The sequence below is a fragment of the Mustela putorius genome, unplaced genomic scaffold, assembly GCF_011764305.1.
Source record: "Mustela putorius furo isolate JIRA1106 unplaced genomic scaffold, ASM1176430v1.1 tig00000831_pilon_pilon_pilon, whole genome shotgun sequence".
Taxonomy (NCBI): Eukaryota; Metazoa; Chordata; class Mammalia; order Carnivora; family Mustelidae; genus Mustela; species Mustela putorius.
The window spans coordinates 4,127,689-4,151,761 of record NW_025421490.1 but is presented as its reverse complement, the minus strand read 5'-3'; the positions used below and the strand labels follow the sequence as shown (position 1 = coordinate 4,151,761).

The 24,073-nt window shown below is 34.6% G+C and overlaps 1 pseudogene; it reads left to right on the top strand.

The window, feature by feature from the left end:
- Positions 1-18,601: 18,601 nt before the first annotated feature.
- LOC101680198 lies at positions 18,602-19,981 on the top strand (annotated as a pseudogene).
- The last annotated feature ends 4,092 nt before the right edge of the window (positions 19,982-24,073 follow it).

Here is a 24,073-nt window from a genome sequence, read left to right as displayed (position 1 = left end):
ATAGGATGACAAGGCTTCCCTATTTAAATATTCACCCTAAGCCTAAATAAAAGGTACCCATTCACTGTCAGGAGTCATGGCTTTGGCAGTTATTCCCAGTGATCTCTTTAATTTGTTCCAAATAATGTCTTCTTTGCAAAGCAAATCACATGGTATAATTTCTGTGACACTCCAAGAGGCAAACTCAAGTTGGTTCAGTTACATAATGAATGAATTTTAAAGATTTTATTTATTTATTTGACGGAGATCACAAGTAGGCAGAGAGGCAGGCAGAGAGAGAGGAGGCAGGATCCCCGCGGAGCAGAGACCCCGATGCAGGGCTGGATCCCAGGACCCTGAGATCATAACCTGAGCAAAGGCTTTAACCCACTGAGCCACCCAGGCACCCCATAATGAATGAATTTTAATATCTAATGTATGATAGTACAAGATTATAATTTGGTTTTTCTTTAAGATGACACATTTTTTTCTGTGTTTTGAATTGTTTGGTCTGCTCTTGATAGAACATTGTAATTAAAGGTTTTTCTTTATCTGCCTGGAAAAACAGTTTCTAATGGTTTGTCTTTCTCAAGTCCTCAATTACTTAAAGTTAAATCTTCTCTATACTAGAAGATCAAAGATTTGATAACAACATGTGACGAGCCTTTAGAAGCTCTTATTTCTGCTTTGGTTAAAGAGTCTTTTATAATGATATGTGATGTTATTTAGGCATGTGCTTTAAAACCTTCTAATTTTAAAAAAAATTTTTTTTATAAACATATAATGTATTTTTATCCCCAGGGGTACAGGTCTGTGAATCACCAGGTAAAACCTTCTAATATTTTTAACAAACTTCTCAAAGTTCAAAGTTTAAATGAAGTCTTTTTGACTAATTAGGTTTGTTCATTTGGCATGTTAAGTTACATGGGAGACTGTCAAATAAATGATAAACCTCCTTAGATTATATTGTTTAAATGCTATAACTTCTGTGGAAATTACATAAAACCCCTAAGATTTTTATATGTCCTGGAATAACATCATGACTTGTAATTCTAATTACTGAAGTGTTGTGTCACAGTAATAATAAAATTTTCCTTCTCAACTGCATTAAAATGAACACTCATTAGATCTTTAGCTATTTTTTTTAAAGAGGGGCAGGAGGGAGGGTCAGAGAAAGAGAGAGAGAGAGAGAGAATCTTAAGCAGACTCCATGCCCATCTTGGAGGGCTGTGGGGCTCAATCTCACAACCTGGAGATCATGACCTTAACCAAAATCAAAAGGCAGATGCTTAACTGACTGAGCCACCCAGGTGCCCCAAACCATGGCCATTTTTTAGTCCTTTGTCATTTTAAGTTATTGTTCTAATGTTCTTGGAATGTCTTCAAGGAGATTTATGGAGAGGGTTTTAGACAAATATAAGTTTCTGATGCCCTTAAGATCATGCTACTAAGCTGAGTGAGAATTTCTGGAACTAATGGACAAATTGCATTCAAACAGAACAGGAATTAGTAACGTGAGACTAAATGAATTGAAGATGATTATAGATTTTATGACTCTTGTTTGAAACATTGCTGGTTCTCTAATATTTGCTCTTTTGGATTTAAAAAACATTTATCTTTTTCTCCCTATCTCATTCCTACAGAAATCCGAAACTCTCAGAGTATTCTATCATGGCAATTATAATTACTCACATAGATTTAATAAGAATCTGTACTTTGTAACAAAACATCATTGGAAACATTGGTCATATTACCAGGGCTTTGACTGGAATGTCATAATTGAGATAGATTTGCATACACTCAGATATGACCAGACTAAAGGAACTAAAGTTAACTATATGAAGCCAATATAACCCCTTGGAAAAAAAAAATCAGCCTTGTACCTTGCTTACAGGGTATCCAGGAAACCTAACAAGTAAGGAAGGCTCAAGGAATCTCAGGATATTTTGGGGACTCCAAGAAGAAAGGAAGTAACCTAAATCTATAGATATTGAAGTCAAATCTGATGGCAAGTATTTGGCTTGGCTTCTTATCCCCAAAAGGCTGATAAAAGCTCAATCTGACATTCCTTATAAAAAGTTCCAGCAAACATTTTATCTAAAAACTGCAAATATTTAACTAAATTTTCTCATGTAGAAATAGATTTAAGAAACTTGAAATTTTTTAAATATCCAACTAACTTTCTATCATTAAAATACAATGATTGAAAACTCAAATCCACTTGGATAATCAAAATTGCAATATTTAATTTCCATGGTTGTACCAAAATAGTATATATGCTTCATACACATGTTACTGGGCTGAAAAATCTATTATTTTATTAAATAAGAAAAAAAAAGTTCCAGCAAAGAACATTTAAAAGAACCTGTATGGTCAAATACTGTTCTTTATGGATTTATGTAGAAATTAGACCCAGTTTGTTAAAACTGGATACCCTTTATCTGTAATGTCATTTGCAAATATCTTCTCCCATTCCATGGGTTGCCTCTTAGTTTTGTTGACTGTTTCCTTTGTTGTGCAAAAGCTTTTTATCTTGATGAAATCCCAATGCCAAAAATTAACAAGACAGGAAACAACAAATGTTGGCAAGGATATGGAGAAAGGATATGGAGAAAAATTCCTACACTGTTGGCAGGAATGCAAGCTGGTACAGCCCCTATGCAAGCTGGTACAGCCCCTCTGGAAAACAGTATGGAAGTTCCTCAAAAGGTTAAAAATAGAGCTACCCTATGACCCAGAAATTGCACTACTAGGTATTTACCCCGAAGATACAGATGTAGTGAAAAGAAGGGGCACATGCATCCCACTATTCATAGAAGCAATGTCCACAATAGCTAAACTGTGGATGGAGCTAAGATGCTCTTCAACAGATGAATGGATAAATATGTGTTACATATATAAAATGGAATATTACTCAACCATCAGAAAGAATGAATACCTACCATTTGCATCGACATGGGTGGAAATGGAGGGGATTATGCTAAGTGAAATGAATCAAGCAGAGAAAGACAATTATTGTATGGTATCACTTATATGGGGAATATAAGGAACAGCATGGAGGACCTCAGGGGAATGGAGGAAAAACTGAATGAGAAGAAATCAGAGGGAAATAAACCATGAGAAATTCTGGACTCCTGGAACCAAACTAAGAGTTACAAAAGGGAAAGGGATGGGAAGAATTGGGTGACAAGGTGATGGGTATTAAGGAGGACACATGTAGTGAGGAGCACTGGGTATTACACACAACTAATGAATTGCTGAACGCTACCTCAAAAACTAATGATGTATTATATGCTGGCTAACTGAACATAATAAACAAAAAATCAAAGTACATGCAAAACTGTAATTGTCAAAATGGTATGGCATTGTTATAAAAAAAGACACATAGATTAACAAAATGGAAAAGAGAGCCCACAAATAAACTTTTGCATATTTGGTCATTAAATTTATGATAAAGTTTCCAAAAACATATAGCAGTGAAAGGACAGTTTCTTCAATAAACAATGCTGGAAAAACTTGACAGCCTCATGCAAAATAATTAAATTGGAACCCTTTCTATCACCATACACAAAAATTAACTTAAAATTTATTAAAGACTTGAATATAAGACCTGAAACTGGAAAACCATTGTAGAACACCAAAACCAAAGGCAATGAAAAAGCAAAAGGGAACAAGTGGGACTACATCAAACTACAATGATTCTGGACAGCAAAAGAAATCATCAAGAAAAGGTAAAATCAACCTATTGAATTAGAGAATATGTTTTCAAATCATATAAGGGCTTATTATTCAAGGTATATAAAGAAGCCATATACTCAATAGCAAATACATAGGCAAAGGAATGAAACAGACTCTTTTTCAAGGCCAACAAGTACTTGAACAAGTGCTCAACATTGCTTATCATTAGGGAAATGCAATTAAAATCACAATGAGATATGTTTACCTGTTAGAATTGCTCTCATCAAAAAGAAAGTTAACAAGTGTTGTTGTTAATGTGGAGAAAAGGGAACCCCTGGGAACCCTTGTGCACCATAAGTGGGGACATAAATTGATTCAAACACTATGGAAAACAGTGTGGAAGTTCTTCAGAAAATTAAGATAGAGCTACCATAAGATCCACTGAATCTCTTTCTGGGTATACATCCAAAAGACATGATATATCTGCATCCCCACATTTATTGCAACATTATTTACAACTGCCAAGTCATATAGAAAACCTAAGTGTTATTGACAAATGAATGAATGAAGATGGTATATTACACACACACACACACACACACACACACACACAGAGTGGTATATTTTTCAGGCATATAAAAAGGGAAATCACACCATTTGCAACAACCTGGATGGATCTTGGAGCATCATGCTATGTGCAATAAGATAGAAAGTCAAATATGTATTGTATGATCTCAATTATAAGTGGATTCTAAAAAAGCCAAACTCATAGAGACAGAAAACAGATCGTTGTTTACCAGATGTGTGTGGTGAGTGATGGGGCAAAAGTGGTCAAAAGACACAAATTTTCAGTTATAAGATAAATAAGTTCTGGGAATGTAATGGGCAACATGGTGACTATAGTTAATAAGAGTGCATTCTATATTTCAAAATTAAGAGAGAGAATCTTATAAATTTGCATCACAAGAAAAAATTGTAAGTACATGAGGTGTTGGATTTAACTAGACCTAATGAAGCCATCGTTTAAAAATATATACATATATCTAATCATTATGTTATATACCTTAAATCAATACAATGTTATATGTGAATTATAGCTCAATAAAACTCGGTAAAATAATGTATTTCACTCTAGCACCCCACCCCAATCAAAAAAAGCTTTGGAAAATTAACAATTAAAACAAGTTTCCTTTATCTAATCAACACATACAAAAAACCATAGCAATTCTTTTTTTTTAATTAATTTATTTTTCAGAAAAACAGTATTCATTATTTTTTCACCACACCCAGTGCTCCATGCAATCCGTGCCCTCTATAATACCCACCACCTGGTACCCCAACCTCCCCCTCCCCCCCCCGCCACTTCAAGCTCCATACCAAAGAGAAAACTTATTTGGGAAATTTAAAACGTACCTGAAGAGGGCCCTCCCAGTCTCAACTCAGGCAGGAGAATTAAGTCCTTGCCTCATCTGCTGCAGAGCATGACTTCTAGCTCTATCTGACAGAAGGGCTAATGGAAACACCTGGAAGCTGCTATATAACCTAGCAATGCTTGAGCCAAGAGACATGTGGGAAGAACTGATCACCCTCAGAGCCAAGCCAATGGCCCTATTCAGTCAGGGAACTTGGGGCATGGGTCAGGCTAAGTTAAGATCCGTAAGAGCCTTAGTCAGCTTAAGGCCTGCTTCTCCTGCTGTACCCAGATAAGAAAACAAATTTATAGCCCCCCTTGTTTCTGAATACAAACTGAAGGCCATCTTACTAGAGAACATTACAGAGTATTTGAGAAGCTGTATCACCATCAAATAAAGATGCATACAGTGGAACTTGAAAAGAAAGCACAGTGGCAGTTCCTGTTTTTAGAGCAAAGCAGGGGGCCTCACCTGACCAGGATACTTATTGAACAATTTTGCCTGTCTCAGGTTCCCAAACAATGAGCTGTGCAGATATTGGGACCTCTCTTGCTGCTCTACTATGTCTGGGAAGATAATTCATAGCTCCATGTACTGCTGAGTAAAACATCCAGAGTCCTGACCATAAATTAAGGCTGATGAGAAATCTGGGCAACCTTAAAAATGATCTCACAGCTTTACTTGAGTACAGACAACTAAATGAAATCAGGCTAACAATGCCTCAACAAAACAAGAAGTTCAAGAAAGAAATAGAAACCATAAAAATTAAAACATACAGAAATCTTAGGGTTAAAAATACAGTAACTGAAGAATTCAATAGAATGCTCCCAAAAGCAGACTTGACAGAACTTATGGGACAGAATGTAAAGAGAAACATTTGCAATATGAGAATCTCAGAAGAAAATGACAAAGAGAAGAGAAAGTATATTTAAATCAATAATGGCTGAAAATATACTATCCTCAGGAAATAGATATCCAGACACAAGAGGCCCAAAGAACCCCAAGTAATATGACTAGAACTACAGAGAGCCACAGTATTATTAATTTATCAAAATCCAATAATGAAGAAAGAGTTGTGAAACCATCAAGAGAAAAGAGCGATATTAAATACAACCCCCAAAAGGCTATAGACAGATTTTTCACAGAAACTTTTCAGAGCAGAAGAAAATAGGATTACATATTCAAAATATTTTGGAAAAAAACCATCAACTGAAAATACTATATCTAGGGATGCTGTCTTTGATAAATGTTAAGAGAGATCAAAACTTTCCTAAACAAACAAAAGCTGAAGGAATTCACTACCTCATGCTTTACAATAAATGCTTAAAATTATTTCAGTAGAAATAAAAGTATGCTAATTAACATCATACTAAATCAACAGTAATACAAGAATAGTAGGGACCTTAACAACTCCCTTGCCTCAATAAACAAATCACCCAATTAGAAAATCAATAAATAAACAGTGGTCTTGAATGATACATTGGACGAGATGGATCTAATAAATATATTCAGAATGTTCTATCCCCAAACAGCTGAATACACATTCAAGTGCACATGGAACATTCTCCAGAACAGATCACACACTGGGCCACAAAACAAGTGTCAACAAATTAAGAAAGATGGAAATCATATCATGCGTATTTTGTGACCATAACACTATGAAACTAGACATTAACCACAAGAAAAAGTCTGCTAAGAACACAAATATGTGGAAGCTAAATAATGCTACTAAACAATGAATGGGTCAACCAGGAAATAAAAGGAGAAATTAAGAAACACATGAAAACAAATGAAAATGAAAACACAGTGGTCCAAAAGCTCTGGGATACAGTGAAAGCAGTTCTGAGAGGATTGATACATAAAGAGAAGTTTATAGCAATACAGGCCTACCACAAGATGCAGGGAAAGAAAAATCTCTAATAAAGAACCTAACTCCACACCTAAAGGAGCTAGAAACAGAAGAATGAACAAAGCCCAAATTTAGTAAAAGTAGAGAAATAATATATAGTAGAGTGGAAATAAATGAAACAGACACTAAAAACAATAGCAACGATCAATGAAATGAAGAGTTCTTTGAAAAGATGAACAAAATTGATAAACCTTAGCCAGACTCATCAAGAAAAAAAGACAGAAGACTCAAATAAAATTAAAAAAATGAAAAAGAGAAATAGTGACCAACAGAAATACAAAGAATTATATGAGAATATGATAAAAATCATATGCCAACAAATTGGACAAACTAGATGTGGATAAATTCCAAGAAACATACATTCTTCTAAAAGTGAGTAAGGAAGAAACAGAAAATGTGAACAGATCATTTCAGATCAGGAAAATGAATTGGTAATAGTAATAAAAACCTCACCAAAAATCAAAAGTGCAACAACAGTTAGGTTCACAGCAGTTCTACCAAAAACTTGAAGAAGAGTTATTATCTATTATTCTTAAGTTATTTAAAAAAATAGAATAGGAAAGAAAAGTTCCCAACTAATTCCATGAGTCCAGCATTACCCTGATCTCTAAACCAAAAACACTACAAAAAAGAAAATGATAGGGCAAAATCCCTGATGAACTTAGATGCAAAAGTCCTCATCAAAATATTAACCAACTGAATTCAACAATACATTTAAAAGATTATACCTAAAAAATAAATATAAATATAAATATGATACCAAATGATCAAATGGGATTTATTCCAGAGAAACAAAAATAATTTAATATCCACAAATCAATTAGTGTGATGCATCACATTGACAAGAGGAAGGACAAAAATCATATGATTAGATGAGGAAAAAGCATTTAATAAAATATAAATCAATTCATGATAAAAACTCTTAATAAAGTGATTTTAAAGGAAACACACCTCAACATATTAAAGGTTACCCACAGATAACATCATACTCAACATAGGACTGGATGTTCTGGCCACAGCAATCAAACAAGAAATAAAATGTATTCAAATTGGTAGCAAAATAAAACTGACATTATTTGTGGGGTACATGATACTATATATAGAAAACCATAAAGACGTCATTAAAACTCTATTAGAAGTAATAGATGAGGGGCACCTGGGTGGCTCAGTGGGTTAAAACTCTGCCTTCAGCTCAGATCATGATCTCAGGGTCCTGGGATCAAGCTCCACCTAGGAGGTCTCTGCTCAGCAGGGAGCCTGCTTCTCCTTCTCCCTCTGTCTGCCTGCCTCTCTGCCTACTTGTGATCTCTCTGTTAAATAAGTAAATAAAATATTAAAAATAGAATTAATAGATGAATTCAGTAAAGTTACAGTATATGAAATCAAAATACAAAAATGTTTTATTTCTATATAATAATAAAAACTAATGAAAGAGAAATTAGGAAAAAAAATCCCAAATAAAATGGCATTTTGAAAGGGGAAAAAATACGTAGGAATACTTTTAACCAAAAAGCAAAAGATCTGTACTCTGAAAACTGAAGACGTTGAAGAAATAAATTTAAGATGACACAAATTAAATGGAAAAAATATACATGCATGCATTGGAAGAATTAATATTGTTAAGATGTCCCCACTACCCAAAGGAATCTACAGAAACAATGCAATCTCTATGACAACACCAATGGTATTTTCACAGACCTTGAACAAATAATCCTAAAATCTCTATGGAATGACAAAAGAGCCCAAATAGCCAAAATCATCTTGAAAAAGTGGAATGAAGCTAGAGATAATCTACTCCTATATTTTATTCTGTACTACAAAGCTACAGGAATCAAACCAGTTTGATACTACTAAGAAATGAACACATAGTGGGGCGCTGGGTGGCTCAGTGGGTTAAAGCCTCTGCCGTCATCTCAGGTCATGATCCCAGAGTCCTGGGATCAAGCCCCGCATCGGACTCTCTGCTCAGCAGGGAGCTTTCTTCATCCTCTCTCTCTCTGCCTGCCTCTCTGCCTACTTGTGATCTCTGTCTGTCAAATAAAATAAATTAAAAAAAAAACCTTAAAAAAAAAAAGAAATGAACACATAGATCAATAGAACAGAATAGAGATCCCAGAAATAAATCCACACTTATATGTTCAATTAATCTACAACAAAAGAGGCAAGAATATAATATGGGGGAAAAACAGTATTTTGATAAATGATGTTGGGAAAATTGAACAGGTGCATGCAAGAAAATGAAGCTGGACTCCTTACACCATGCACAAAACCAAACTCAAAATGGATGAAAGACTTAAGCATAAGACCTGAAGCCCTAAAACTCACAAAAGAAAACATGGGCAATAAACTCTTGGACATTGGCCTTAGCGACATGTTTTTGGACCTGTGTATCTAGGTGAGGGCAATAATAAATAAATGCAAAAATGAACAATTGGCACTGGATTAAGCTGATCAGTTTTTGCACCTTAGAACCATCAACAAAATGAAAATACAACCTATTGAACGAGAGAGCTTATTTGCAAATAATCTATCTCATAAGGTGTTAATATCCAAAATATATCAAGAAGTCCAATCATACAACTCAACACCAAAAGGAAATTTAAAAACGGGCGGAGGACCTGAATTAACATTTTTACAAAAAAAGCATACAGATTGCCAACAAATGAAAAGATGCTCAACAAATGAAAAGATGGGAAAGTGCAAATCAAAATCACAATGATGTATCACTTCACAGGTCAGAACAGCTAGCACAGAAAAAAGAAAAATAAATATTGACAAGGATGTGCACTGTTTATAGGAATGTAAATTTGTACAGACATTATGGAAAACTCTATGGAGTTTCTTCAAAAAATTGAAAATAGAAATAGCATGCAATCTAATACACCCACTGCTGGGTATTTACCTGAAGATAGTAAAAACACTAATTTGAAAAGACAGATAGACTTCTATGTTTATTGAGCTTTGTTTACAATAACCAAAATATGAAAGCCACCATAGTACCCACTGATACATGAATAAAGATGTGGTATACATACACAACAGAATATTACTCAGACATAGAAAATGATGAAATATCACCATTGGAACAACATGGATAGACCTAGAAAATATTATACTAAGTGAAATAAGTCAGAAAAAGACAAATCACATATGATTTCATTTAGATATGGAATCTTAATAACATAATTGAATAAAAAAAGAAACAAGAGAAACAGTAACAAACTCCAAATACAGAGAGGGAACTTGTGGTTGCCAGGGGTCAATAGATAAAGGATGGGAGAAGGGGCAAAATAGGTAAAAGATTTTAAAAGGTACAAACTTCCAGTTATAAAACAAGTAAGTCACTGTGATCAAAGTACAGCATAGGGAATATAGTCAATAATATAATAACTTTGTATGATGGCTGGTGTTAATTGCAGTTATTGTGGTTAGCATTATGTGATCCATATAACTGTCAAATCTCTATGTTACACACCTGAAACTAATAAAATTGAAAACAAAAGCTATAAGTTTTTCATCTGTCCTCTTCAATGGAAGTTGAAAGTAGCCCTCCTTACCATTTTAATCAAATTAATGTAAACATATATCTTAAAATAGTTTAAAGGCTTGTGATATAAGGCAAATAAAAGCAGATGCAATATTACTTTTTAAGTGATAGAATCAGGCCTATGCATACAAAGATACAAAAATGATATTGATACTAATCAAATAGATCAATGAGATGCAGTGAAAGCCATGCTTAAAGTTTATATCCTTAAATTAATATACTAGTAAAGAACAACATCTGAAAATAAGTAAGCATTTATCCCAAGATGAGTTATCTTAGAATAAGATAATTAAGTCCCTCTCCCAAATAGAACAAAATAGTAAAGCTAAGAGGAAAAACCTAATGAAACAACAAAAACAAAAAACATTCAAGAAAGGAAATCAATAAAGCTAACAGTTGTTCTTAGAAAGGAACAATAATTCCATTAAATCCAGAATATTCTGATTAAAAGAGAATACATAGACACCACAAATAGCTAATATTAGGATTACAAAAGGAGGCAACAGGTTTAAATAGCAATAAGATAGACAAAACTGACACATTTCACAAAAATGTCTATGGTGACTGACCTTAACTGACACAAGAAAAAAAAATCAGAATTAAATAAATTGGATTTACAATTAAAAACCTTCCTATAAAGAAAACTTTAGGCTCAGAAGTCTCACTGATGCAATCTTTAAAGAGTTAATGCTAAATTTATAACTCTTCAGAAAATAAAAAATTAAAAATATAATTCTCAGTGCCTAAATAATCTTGATACCAAAATGTAACATTGTAAGAAAAACACCAGTTGATTTTCACAAATCCTAAACAAAATATCAAAGTAAATTATAAATACATAAAAAGGATAATAAATCTTGGTCTTATTGGTTTATTTTGGAAATGCCAGCTTGGTCTGGTATCCAAAAGCCAATTAGTGTAATCAACATGCTTATGGAATAAAGGAGGACAATTATGGTCATTTTAACAGATGCATAAAAATGCAATTAAAAACACTCAATATCTATTCATGATTTTAGAAAACCCTGGCAATGCCACACAAATATGAAGGCTTATTAGACACTCCAAGCAATCATATGCCAACATATCAGACAATGCAAAAAAAAAATGGATAAATTACTAGAAACATTTAACCTACCAAGACTGAATCATGAAGAAATAGGAAATCTGAACAGACCAATTACTACTAGGGAGAATGAATCAGTAATAAAAACTTCCCTACAGACCATAGTCCAGTAACAGATGGTTTCACTGGTGAATGCTACCAAATATTTAAAGAAAAATTAATATAATCCTTTTCAAATTCTTTCATCCAAAAAAGACAAAGAAATACTTCCAAATGCATTTTATGAAGTCAGGATTACTGTAATTCAAAACCAAAGAAGCTACAAGAAAATTGTAGTTCAGAATCTCTGATGAAACATAGCTATGAATATCCTCAACAAAAATACCTCAAAAAAAATTAGCAAACCAACCCAGCTTTTATATCAACATGGACGGGACTGGAAGAGATTATGCTGAGTGAAATAAGTCAAGCAGAAAGAGTCAATCATATGGTTTCACTTACTTGTGGAACATAAGGAATAACATGGAGCACATTGGGAGATGGAGCGAAGGGAGTTGAGGGAAATTGGAAGGGGAGGTGAACCATGAGAGGTTATGGACTCTGAAAAACAACCTGAGGGTTTTGAAGGGGCGAGGGGTGGGAGGTTGGGGGAACCAGGTGGTGGGATTAGGGAGGGCACAGATTACATGGAGCACTAGGTGTGGTGCAAAAACAATGAATACTGTTATGCTGAAAATAAATAAATAAATAAATAAAAGAAAAAGAAAAAGAAACATAGCTATAAATATCCTCAACAAAAATACCTCAAAAAAATTAGCAAACCAACCCAGCTTTTATATCAACATGGATGGGACTGGAAGAGATTATGCTGAGTGAAATAAGTCAAGCAGAGAGAGTCAGTCATATGGTTTCACTTACTTGTGGAACATAAGGAATAACATGGAGGACATTGGGAGATGGAGAGGAGAAGTGAGTTGGGGGAAATCAGAGCAGGGAGACAAACCATGAGAGACTATGGACTCTGAGAAATATAAACTGAGGGTTTTGGAGGGGAGAGAGTTGGGGGGCTGGGTGAGCCTGGTGGTGGGTAATATGGAGGGCACATATTGCATGGGGCACTGGCTGTGGTGTATAAACAATGAATTTTGGAACACTGCAGAGAAATAAAATATAATAAAATGGAAAAAAATTAGCAAACCAATTTCAAGAATACCTTAGAAAAATTATTCATTGTGATCCAGTAAGATTTATTTCAGCTGTGCAAGGATGGTTTAATATGGTCAAATCAATCAGCATGATACATCACAATAACAAGAGGAAGAATAAATGTCATATGATCATCTGAGTAGGTTCAGAAAAAGGATTCAACAGAACACAACATCTGTTTGTGATCAAAACTTGAAACAAATTGTGTTGAGGAAATATACTTCAACATAAATAAAGACTATATATGAAAAACCCACTGCTGATGGTAAAAAAAAAAAAAAAAAAAGGAAAGTTTCCCTCTAAGATCAGGAACAAGACAAGCATCAGTTTTATCCAACATAGTACTGGAAGTACCTACTGTGCCAATGAGGCAAGAAAAAGAAATAAAAGACATCTAAATTTGTAAGGAAGAAGTAAAATTGTCACAATTTGCAGATGATATATTATATACAGATCACAAAACCAGAACTTATAAATGAATTCAGAAGAGTTGCATAATACAAAATCGGTACACGAAAAGGTTAGATTGCTATATAATCATCATCATCAGAGAAATAAAGAAAACATTTCTACTTGTATCAAAAAGAATATAAAACTAGTAATAAATATAACCAAGGAGGTAAAATACCTGTAATGGACTACTAAATGGCATTAATGGAAGAAATTGAAGATTTCACAAATAAATGGAAAGATATTCTATGCTCATTGACTGGAAGAATATTGTGAAAATGTGCATATTACCCAAAACAATGTATAGATTCAGTGCAACCTTTATCAAAATTCCACTGGCATTTTACACAGAAATAGAAGAAACACCCCTAAAATTTATACAAAGCCCAAAAGACCCCCCAAATCTAAAGTAGTCTAGAGAAAGAACAAAGCTAGAGGCATCATAATTCCTGATTTCAAACTACATTACAAAATTATACTCATCCAAAAAATATGATATTGGCATAAAAACCACACCTACACATTAATGAGTACAGATGTTCAAAATAAACCCACTAATACATAGTCAATGTATTTATGACAAAAAGTTAATTAAAACTATACATTGGGGAAATGATAGTCTCTTCAATATGCCATGCCTAGAAAACTGGACAGCCAGATGCAAAAGAATGGTTATGATACTTCATACCCAAAAGTCAACTCAAAATTCATTAAAAATTGAATGTAACTACTGAAACCATAACTCCTAGAAGGAGTTTTAAGTGGTGTGCTCCTTGACATCAGCCTTGGTGATTATTATTTGAATTTGACACCAAATAGCAAAAGTAACAAATATGAACATAAACAAGTGAGACTACACAAAATTAAAAATCTTCTGCACAAAAAAGGAAGCCACCACCGCCATCAACAACAAAAACAATTTAAAAATTTTGATAAAATATCTACACATAAGATACAAGTACTGATGGTTGCAAGGCCCTTGCCCATTCTCCATCACAACAGCATTAAGGAAAGCACAGGATGTAATGAGCACAGGGTGTTACACGCAACAGATGAATCACTGAACTCTACCTCTGAAACTAATAATATACTCTATAGTAATTAAGTTTAAATAAAATAAAATTTAAAGACAACAACAAAAACAAATTCCCTGTGGTCCAAACCTACAGATTCCTGCATAATCTCATTGGGGCAAGACTGGAGTGGGGGCTCCTAATAAGTGACCTACAATCCTGGGGGAGCTGGTAGTCCAACACAGGCTCTCTTCTCTTACTATAGGAGCCATAATAAGTTCAGGGGAGACATCTCAATGCAGTGCTATGCCAGCCTGGGTCAGGGAACTGTGGTTATCAAGTAGTATTTTCTCTTTACCTTCTAAAGCCCATATCTGGTCTCTGTGGTTCAAGAAGGTGCTTCAGCCTCACCCCCATATTCCAGGATTCTCTATTCACACACAGCCCATTGCTTTCACTGTCTGCAGATCAAGACAAATGGCCCCATCTGGCCATGGAATTTAGTGCACACGTATTCAGGTCTACAAACTATGAGCCACACAGGCTCTAGGGCCTCTTCTGCTGCCTCACCAGGGAAAAGAAATTCATTCACAGTCCCACCTCCTACCAAGTTTAGTACCTAGTTCTGACCATCTAATGAAAAACAGAGGCGACTGGTAAGCTCATCCTAATTGTTGTTTGGGCAGGCAATCAAACCAGCAGTCCTATCCAACTGTTTTCAGCCAGTGGACACCCCCCTTTATCTTAGAGCTCAGGCAGTGGCCCCACCCAAAAATAATCTTTGATAACAAGCCTCACCTGCTAAACATTCTACGATCAGACATGTCCAGCAAGCAAAGCTGAGCTGACTGCTGAACTATCTCTACCAAAGTAAAACTGTTAAGTCTGGAAGAGGATACCAACTCTTGTAATTCATAGATAACAATGTGTGGAATCAAAGATCATGAAAAATCTGGTAAACTTAACACAACCAAAGAAAACTAATAAAGCTTGAATAACTGATCCCAAGAAATGGGCAACTATGAGCTATTAAAGAATTAAGAAAAATTCCTTTAAAGAAGTTTAGTGAACTGAAAGCACATAAAAATAAGGAAAATAATGCATAAAAAATGAGAAGAGAAAAACAAAGTAATTCTAGAGCTAAAAAGTACTGAAGAATTCAATATAGAGCTTCAAAATCAAACAGCTATTTAGAGGAAAGAATCAATGAACTATAAGACATTTGAAATTATCCAGAACAAAAAGAAAATATGTGAAAAGGAGCAAAGAGCGTCTATATGACTTATAGGACAGATTTTTTTTTTAAAGCCAATATTCTCATTGTGGGAATTCCAGAAGAAAAGGGAACAAAAGAACATATTTTTAAAGCAATAATAGTTGAAAAATTCTAAATCCTTGGGAGAAATTAACTTCCATATCCATGAGGCCTAAAGGACCTCAAGTTTGTTTAATCCAATTAGGGCTACAGCAGGCCATGCTACAAATTGTCAAGAGTCAAAACCAAAGAATTTTGAAAGCAGCAAGAGAAAAGAAATTATATTCAGAAATTCCTATAGGACTATTGGATTTCTCAACAAAATTTTTCAGACTGGGGGAGAATGGGATGAAATATTTAAAATATTGATAGGCAAACAGCTTTCAGTGAAAAATTCTATGCCTGCGAATCTTCTCTTCAAAAATGAAGTAGAGGTAAAGACTTTCTTGAATAACAACAAAAAAAACCCGAGGGAATTACAACCAGTAGACATGCCTTACTGCTAAAGAATTGCTGATATGAGTTCTTGGAATAGACATGAAAGGACAATAACATCATAAAAGCGTAAGACAGTAGTGTAAAACTTCCTGGTAATGGTATATATGTATGTATGTATGTATATTTTACACACACACACACACACACACATATATATATATAATTAAATTCTGTAATATGGTAATGGTGGCATGTTATTCACTTTCAACTCTAGTTGTAAAGTTAAAAAACAAATGTAGCAAAAATAACAACTACAATAATCTGTTATAAGATATATAATATAAAAATATTGTGACCTGTCACATCAGTAAAATATGAGGAGGAGGAGAAATCTAAAGGTTAGGAATAATTTTGAAGTTATTGTTTAAAATACGGTGTTATAGGGGCACCTGGGTGGCTCAGTTGGTTAAGTGTTTGCCTTCAGCTCAGTCGTGATTCCAGGGTCCTAGTATTGAGCCCACTGACCAGGGAGCCTAATTCTCCTTCTCCCTCTGTCTGCTGCTCCCCCTGCTTGTGTTCTGTTGCTTGCTGTCAAACAAATAATATATTTTAAAAAACCAGGGTGTTATAATTTTAAGATATTTTATATAAACTTCATGACAACTGTGAAATAAAACACACTAGTGTCTGCCCCTGGTTATTGGCACAAGGATCCTAAAACCCTTGTTATTTCCCATCTTTTTTGTAGAGTTAATTTTGGGCGGGCTCCTGGATCACTTCTGGTTGAGGGCTGGTCACTGGAATTAAAAGCCGAGATTAGAAGCTAAGAATTTTAATCTTCCTTCCCTATTCCTTATTCTCTTGAGAAGGGAGAAGGTATGAAAATGAACTTAATAATCACAGAAACGTTTATGCTTAGGATTCCCCAGGACCTCACCCTTTGTATCTCCCTCTGGCTGTTCATCTGTACCCTTTAAATTATCCCTTAGTAACCTGGTAAATGTAAGTGTTCTAAGTTCTGGGAGCCGTTCTAGCACATTAAGCAAACCTGAAGAAGAAGTAATGGGAATTTCCTATTTTTGGCCAGTCACACAGCATTTATGGGAAGCATGGGGACTTACTCTTTACAACTGGCATCTGAAGAGGAGTGGGACATTTTCATGGGACTGAACTCTTAACCTGTAAGATCTCCAAGTAGAAAACTTCATAATTAAGTTGTAGCATTCTCATCTGATGTCACAAAGGATTACTTGGTGGATCTGTGGGGAAATGACCTACATTGAAATTTGGGTCACTTATTTTAGTAACCACAATGGAAAAATTTATAATGATTACACAAAGTAACATGATAAAGTAGTAAAAGCATTGTGATGCCAAAAGATATCAAATCATAATGACAGCTAAATGTGAAACAAACAACAATGAATTTACAAAATGGCCAGAAAAAAAAAAAGGCAACAGCAAGTCCTTAACTATGAATAATTGCTTAAGTGTAAATTGATTAAATTCACCCATCAATATATGTGGCTGAATGGATTTAAAAAAACATGTTGCCTACAAGAGACTCACTCTAGCCATAAAGGCACATATATACTGAGAGTAAAGGGATAAAAATGGAGATTTCAAACAAATGGTAACAATAAAACAGGGGGTAGCTACACATATCAGACAGAATAGACTTTAAACTAAAAATAATAAAAGAAACAAAGAAGGTTATAATATATAGATCAATCTATTAAGAATATAGAACAATTGTAAATATTTATGAACCCAACAAAGGGACAGCTAAATAAATATATAAAACAGAAACTAAGAGCTAAAAGGAGAAAGAAACACCAATACTGTAATAATTTGGAATTATTATACTCCTTTCACAATAATTCATAGATTACTCAGAGAATCAATAAGGTGACAGCAGATGTGAACAACACTAGAGACAAAATGAACCTGAGACATTTACAAAACATTCTCTGAGACCAACAGAATACATACTTTTTCTAGTGTACATGGAATACTTTTTAGGATAGACTGTATGTTATGCCACATAACAAGTCTTAACAAATTTAAAAAGATTAACTCATACCAAGTACCTTCTCTGGCCACAATGGTATGAAATTTGAAAGCATAAGGAAAAGTGAAAAATTCATACATACATGGAAATTAAACACTCCCCTAAAAAAATCAATGGATCAGAGAAGAAATTACAGTGTCATTAAAAAAATATCTTGAGGCAAAACAAAATAGAAACAAAACACAGCGAATCTAACAGAATGCAGACAAGTTTCTAAGATGGAAGTTTGTAGTAATAAACACCTACATTAAGAAACAAGATCTCAAACACAGTAATTCCATACCTCGAGGAGCCAGAAAAAAAAGGCAAATTGAGACCAAAGTTAGCGAAAAGTTAAAGATTAGAGCAGAAAAATATGAAATCCAGGAAAACAATAAAAATTAACCAGTTGATTTTTGAAAGGATAAACAGAATGACAAAATGTTAGTGAAAACAACTAGAAAAGAGAAGACCAAAATTAACAATTAAAAATGAAACAAGAGACATTATAACTGATTCAACTGAAATAAAAATCCACTATGAACAACTGTATGCCAACAAACTGGACAACCTAAAAGAAATGGAAAAATTCTTAGAAATGTGGAGGAGGCAGGCAGTGGTAACCCAAACTCGGAGAAAAGGCTTGGGGGGTGAAGATGCTGAGCCAGAACCGGATAACTATGTCCACAAAACCAAGCTGGACTTACAAAGAGTTCCAAGAAACTATGATCCTACCTTACATCCTTTTGAGGTCCCACAAGAATATGTAAGAGCTTTAAATGCTACCAAACTGGAGCGGGTATTTGCAAAACAATTCCTTGCTTCTCTGGATGGTCACCAAGATGGAGTCAGTTGCTTGGCAAAGCATATAAGAGTCTGGCTACTGTTCTTTCTGGGGCATGTGATGGAGAGGTTAGGATTTGCAACTTGACTAAACGGAAAGGTATCCGTACAATACAAGCTCATGAAGGTTTTGTATGAGGATGATGTCCTCGCTTTTGTAGGACTTCTTTTTTTACTGTTGGTGATGACAAAACTGTGAAGCAATGGAAAAATGGATGGACTGGGCTATGGAAAATAGGAAGAAACATTGCATACAATATTAGGAAAGACAGCATGTACAGGAATTGATCATCACTGGAAAGAAGCTGTTTCTGCCGCATGTGGACAGCAAGTAGACATTTGGGATGAACAAAGAACAAGGCCTATATGTTCAATGACCTGGGGATTCAACAGTATAAGTAGTGTTAAATTTAACCCAATTGAGACATTTCTCTTGGGAAGTTGTGCTTCTGACAGGAATATAGTACTATATGATAGGAGGCAAGCTACTCCCCTGAAAAAGGTCATCTTAGATATTGAGAACAAATAGAATTTGTTGGAACCCTATGGAAGCTTTCATTTTTACTGCAGCGAATGAAGATTACAACTTGTATACATCTGATATGCATGCGCTGGACACTCCTGTAATGGTACATATGGATCATGTGTCTGTGGTGCTTGATGTGGATTATTCTCCCACTGGGAAAGAGTTTGTGTCTGCTAGTTTTGATAAATCTATTTGTATCTTTCCTGTGGACAAAAGTAGAAGCAGGGAAGTCTATCACACAAAGAGAATGCAACATGTTATCTGTGTAAAGTGGACTTCTGACAGCAAATATATTATGTGTGGATCTGATGAAATGAACACATGTCTATGGAAAGCTAATGCTTCTGGGAAATTGGGTGTGCTTACATCACGAGAAGAAGCAGCCAAAGATTATAACCAGAAGTTGAAGGAGGAATTTCAACATCATCTTCATATAAAATGCATTGCTCATCACCGGCATCTACTAAAATCTATCTACAGCCAGATCCAGGAACAGCAGATCATGAAGGAAGCTTGCTGATGAGAGGAGGTGAATTTTCTCAAACATAGCAAGCCTGGATCATGGCAGTTGTGTAGGAGAAGAAACACATAGTGGCAGTTGTGAAATAATACTTGGTATTCCTACCAATCCTGATCCTGATGTGTGATTATTTGTTATATTTTGATGTGCAGACTCTGCAAATAAAGTACTGGCTCTAGAATAATAACAAACAGTTCAGTTACATATGTAGTACACTATCCTAAAAAACTCTCTTGAAAGGTGGCCTTGTTGATAAGATAATCCAACATTTTATCCTTGATCTGCTTGCTTATTTCATTGAAGAATACAGTATTGCAAACTAACATGTTTACTACTGTTAGAAATTGCAGTACACTTTGATCTATTATTGTAGCTGTACTGTACATTTGAATTTACATTTATGACCAAACATCTCTTTTGTTACCTTCAGTATTACTTTGGGTAATTATTGCAATGATTCTTCCGGTGATTGTATATAGTGTGTGGAAGAAATATGTCAGAACTTTTTAAAACTCATTTAATTTTCTGTGCCTTATTTGTATTCGGCTCTTTGAGACTTTAAAGATAATCAGTTGCATTTATATAACTTTTATAAGTAATAATTATAATTTATGGTCAAGTTAAGATAATAAAACATCTTTTTCTCAGTGTTGTAAAAAAAATTCTTAGAAATGTAGCCTCTGTGACTGAATCAGGAAAAAAAAATAGAAAATCTGAACAGACCATTAATAATAATTAGATGGAATCAGTAATTAAAAATCTCCCAGTGAAGAAGAGCCTAGAATAAAATGGTAAATTTTATCTGCTATTTAAGGAAGAATAAACACCAATATTTTTCAAATTCCTTCAAAAAATCATGCATAAGGAAAAACCTGCAAACTCATTTTACAAAACCAGCATTACTCTGATAAGGGCATTAAGAGTAAAGCACACTACTGGCCAAAATTCAATAGTGAATACTACTTACCTGAGCAGCATATTAAAAAGATCATTCACTATGATCAAGTGGGATTTCTCTCTGAGAGACAGGAATGGTTCAATGTGCACAAAATCAGCATGATATATCAAATTAACAGAGTGAAAGAGAAATTCATGTATTATTGCAAGAGACAAAGAAAAAACACTTGATAAAATTCAAAACCACTTATGATAAAAGTTCTTAACAAATTAGATATAGAAGAAACACAGCTCAACATAATAAAAGCTATATACAACTATTCTGTAGCAAATATCACACTCAGTGGTGAAAAAATGAAAGCCTTTTTCTTTTCCCCATAAAGAATATAACAAGAGAGGGGTATTCACTCTCACCACTCTGACTCAATATAGTATTGAAAGTCCTTGCTAGATCATTCCCACAATGGGGGGAAAAAGACATCAGAATTGGAAAGGAAAAAGTAAAACTGTCTCTATTTATAAATGACATGATTTTATATATGAAATATCCTAATCCCCACAAAAATTGTTAGACTAACAAATTCAGTTGAAATTGGATGACAAATAGCCTCTTAGAGTGTCCATTATTAAAGACCTTAGATATCATATGCTAGTGAGGATGTGGAGAAAAAGGAATTCTTGTGCACTGCTGGTGCACAAATTATAAACTGGTACAGCCAACATGGAAAACAATATGAAAGTTCCTCAAAAAATAAAAAATGGACCTACTATATGATCTTGCAATTCTACTTCTGAGAATATATCTGAAGGAAGCAAACACTATGTTGAGAATATATCTATACTCCCATGTTCATAGGAGCATTATTTATAAAAGCCAAGACACTGGAAAAACAACATACACATACATAAACATGCACTATTATGTGGTCAGAAAGAAGGAAATCTGGCCTTTTATGAAAACATGGGTGAACTTTGAGAACATTATGTTGAGTCAAATAAGTCACATACACACAAATACAGTATAATCTCACTTATATGTGCAGATTATAGAAACAAAAACAAGCATCACCATAATCTGGAGAAGGAAATAAGCATTCATGTCTAAAAGGCATAGAGGACCCCTCCCCAAATCAATAAAAACAGATCAACACCCCAACATATAATAGTGAAGCTTGCAAATTTTAGAGAAAAAGAATTGTGGGAGCTACTTGAGATAAGAGACTCCTTACCTATAGAGAGAGGAACATCAGACTAACATTAGACCCATCCACAGAAACCTGGCAGGCCAGAAAGAGCTGGCATGATATATTTAGACTCATTTATTAGCCTATGCAGTCAAGAATACTTTATCCATCAGGGCAGTCATTCAGAATGGAAGGAGAGGTAAAGAGCTTCCAGGAAAGACAGAAACTGAAAGAATATGTGGCCACCAAGCCAGCCCTGAAAGAAATATTAAGTAAAGAGAGAGCCCAGGAGTAACATAAACCAAAAAGAAACAGACAATTTACAGAAACAGGGACTTTTCAGGTAATAAAATGGCACTAAATTCATATCTTTCAATAGTTACTCTGAATGTAAATGAGTTAAATGCTCCAATAAAAAGACAAAGATTTGATTAAAAAAAAAACAAAACATGATCCATCCATATGTTGTCTACAACAGACTCATTTTTGACCTAAAGACATCTCCAGACTGAAAGTGGGGGGTGGAGAAATATTTACCACACTAAAGGACCTCAAAAGAAAGCTGGGGTAACAATCCTCATATCAGACAAATTAGATTTTAAAACAAAGACTGTAGTAAGAGATGAAGAGGGACACTATATCATACTTAAAGGTCTATCCAACGAGAAGATCTAACAGTTATAAATATTTATGCTACCAACAAGGGAGTAGCTCATTATATAAACCAATTAATACAAAAGTAAAGAAACACATTGATGATAATACATTGATAGTAGGGGACTTCAACACCTCACTCATAGCCATGGACAGATCATCCAAGCAAATCAACAAGGAAACAAGGCCTTTGAAGGACACACTGGGCCAGATGGTCTTTACAGATATATTCAGAAAATTCTATTCTAAAACAACAGAATACTCATTCCTCTTGAGTGCACAAGGAACTTTCCCAGAATAGACCACATACCAGATCACAAATCAGGTCTTAACTGAAAACCAAAAGAATGAGATTATTCCTTGCGTCTTTTCAGATCACAGTGCTTTGAAACATGAACTCAGTCACAAGAGGAACTTTGAAAGGAACTCAAACACTTGGAGATTAAAGAGTATCCTGTTAAAGAATGAATGGATTACCCAGGAAATTAAAGAAGAATTTAGCAACTTCGTGGAAACTAATGAGAATGAAAACACATCTGTTCAAAACCTTTGGGATAGGGGCGCCTGGGTGGCTCAGTGGGTTAAGCCTCTGCCCTCAGCTCAGGTCATGATCCCAGGACCCTGGGATCATGACCTGAGCTGAGCATCGGGCTTTCTGCTCTGCAGGGAGCCTGATTCCTCCTCTCTCTGCCTGCCTCTCTGCCTACTTGTGATCTCTGTCAAATAAATAAATAAAATCTTAAAAAAAAAAAAAAACCTTTGGGATACAGCAAAGGTGGTCCTAAGAGGGAAGTACATTGCAATACAAACCTCTCTGAAAAAATTAGAAAAATCTCAAATACACAAGCTAACTTTATACCTAAAAGACTGGAGAAAGAACGGCAAATAAAACCTCAACCAAGTAGAAGAGTAATAATAGAGATTAGAGCAGAAACCAATAAAATAGAAACCAGAAGAACATTAGAACAGTTCAACAGAACTAGAAGCTTGTTCCTTGAAAGAATCAGACTGATAAACATCTAGCCAGACTTATCTAATAGATAAAATGTCCCAACTTAATAAAATCATGAATGAAAGAGGAGAGCTCATGACCAATACCAAGAAAATACAGACAATTTTAAGATATATTATAAGCAAACCATAAGTGACTCTTAATCTCACAAAACAAACTAAGGGTTGCTGAGGGGAGGGGGGTTGGGAGAAGGGGGGTGGGGTTATGGACATTGTGGAAGGTATGTGCTTTGGTGAGTGCTGTGAATTGTGTAAACCTGGTGATTCACAGACCTGTACCCCTGGGGATAAAAATATATTCTATGTTTATAAAAAAAAATATTATAAGCAACTATATGCCAACAAATTAAGCAATCTGGGAGAAATGGAATTCCTGGAAATTTATGAACTACAAAAACTAAAACAGAAAGAAATAGTATATCCGAACAGACCAAC